A 2,306-nucleotide genomic window follows, 5' to 3' on the forward strand; every position below is an offset into this window, starting at 1 on the left:
GCCCTCTTCTGGAGTGTCTGAAGACAGCTACAGTGAAAAAAAAAAAAAAAAAAAAAGAAAGAAAGAAAGAAAGAAAGAAAGAAAGAAAGAAAGAGGCTTCCCCTGTCAGACAATACCAGCTCCGGTAGCCTCTGCTTGAGGCTATCTCCAAAGATGAGCAGTAACAGACTCCACCTGGACCTGCTTCGCTCGCGTGTGTGATAACTGGCCACTTGGCAAAGAACTGCCCCATTCCTCACCCACTGCCAGGGCCCAGTCCAAACTGTAGACACTGATTGACTGCTCTACCCTGCCTTGCAAAGGTACCTCAGTTCCCCAAAATTCCTCCTTCGCAGAAAAATCTCTCAGACCTTCTGGGTCTGACAGAAGGCTGATGGGACCCTGTGTGGCAGCTGGTGGTGGAAGATTAACAACCTCTGCCCCAAACAAAGCCATCAAGATCACCATGGAGTAGCCCAGGGTGGCTGTCTAGGTAACAGATAAATCTCTGTCATTCTCAATTGATACAGAAGTCATTTGACATTAAAAAAAAAAAAAGCTGTGTTAAACAAGTGACATGTAAATGTCCCAATTCAATAGGAACAGATTCCAGATTCCATTGAACTTCTAACCTTTCCAGCCCTGGCCCATTTTGATTTGAGGAACTCTCTTAATAAACAGTTTCTGTAGCTGGCAATGGTGGTTCATTCATGCCTTTAATCCCAGCACTCAGGAGGCAGAGGCTGGTGGATCTCATGAGTAGTAGGCCAGCCTAGTCTATGGAGTGAGTTCCAGGACAACCAAGACTACACCAAAAATATTTTCTCTAAAACAAAACATGTGTGTGTTTATGTATGTATATAGCAGTTTCTGTTTCTACCACTATCCACATGTCCCTGCCTCAATTCTTTGTTCTGAGGCAGAAGAAACTGGAAATCCCAGGGGGTGTTTGTTGGACCCTGATATTCATCTATAATACTCCTGCTTTCTACCCCTTGAGTGCTGAATTACACATCTGTACCATCACACCATTTATGCGGTGCCTGGGACTGAATCAAGGGTTTCTTTCTTTCTTTCTTTCTTTCTTTCTTTCTTTCTTTCTTTCTTTCTTTCTTTCTTTCTTTTAAAGCTTTATTTATTTGTTATGTGTAACAGACTCCACCTGGACCTGCTTCAAGTGTGATAACTGGCTGTCTTCAGACACCCCAGAAAAGACCATCAGATCTCATTACAGATGGTTGTGAGCCACCATGTGGTTGCTGGGATTTGAACTCAGGACCTTCGGAAGAGCAGTCAGTGCTCTTAGCCGCTTAGCCATCTCTCCAGCCCAAATCAAGTATTTCTTGCATGACAAGCAAACATTCTACCAACTGATCTACATCTCCAGCCATCAGTCCCCAATAAAAAAAGGATCTGTGCCAGGCTTAATGCTTAGACTTTGCTCACGTGATAGCAACATAGTAACCTCTGCTTTAAGAGAGTTATCAAAACATTAACAGTTTCTAACAGTTGTGTCAGTAAGATGAATTCTTCTCTGTTTCCTGCCCCCATTAAAACTACTGCTTGGGAAAGCTAAACACTGCCAGGAAATTTGTTTTTGCCAACATTGATAGGCTCTGACATCTCCTCCCCCCAGAACATTTACTAAAAAGATCTGTCAGTGTTTATCTTTTGCAATTCAGAAGTCTCTCAATGGCCCTCAAAGGAAGAGCCATTCCTTTTGAGTAAAATCGTCAGGAAAGACACAGCTGACTCTTGAAGTCTCTGTGGGAGGACTATACTTCAAGTAACTGTGACTTGCATGATGATGTGCCAGCAACTACTAAGTTCATCATATAGACAAAATCCTTGTAGCAAACCTATTTTTAACCTGAGTTTTACAGATGTGGAAACAGGCATGGGGAGGATGGTGCAGAAGCTCTGCTCAAGGGCACATATCTATTAACTGGTAGAATCTGCCACTTATGTCCAAAGTCTAGGTGTCTAGGTGTGGTGATGTGCCTGGCAATTCTAGCACTTAGGGGGTAGAGCAAGGAGGATATGTCAAGGCCATTCTTGACTACACAGTAAATTCAAGACAAATGTGGGTGATAGGAAACCCTGTCTCCCCACCACCTTTGCACACATGCCTCAAAATAATCAGGGGACAACCACAGGTTAGGCAGAAGTTGAATACAGAGTAAATACAAAGTAGAGACATGCTCTGTATGCAGCTAAAGCTGGTGTGCTGGTTTGAAAAGGCTTGGCTCTGGCCGGGCGTGGTGGTACACGCCTTTAATCCCAGCACTCGGGAGGCAGAGGCAGGCAGATTTCTGAGTTCGAAGCCA

Source organism: Mus pahari, chromosome 17 (genome assembly GCF_900095145.1).
Source record: "Mus pahari chromosome 17, PAHARI_EIJ_v1.1, whole genome shotgun sequence".
NCBI lineage: Eukaryota > Metazoa > Chordata > Mammalia > Rodentia > Muridae > Mus > Mus pahari.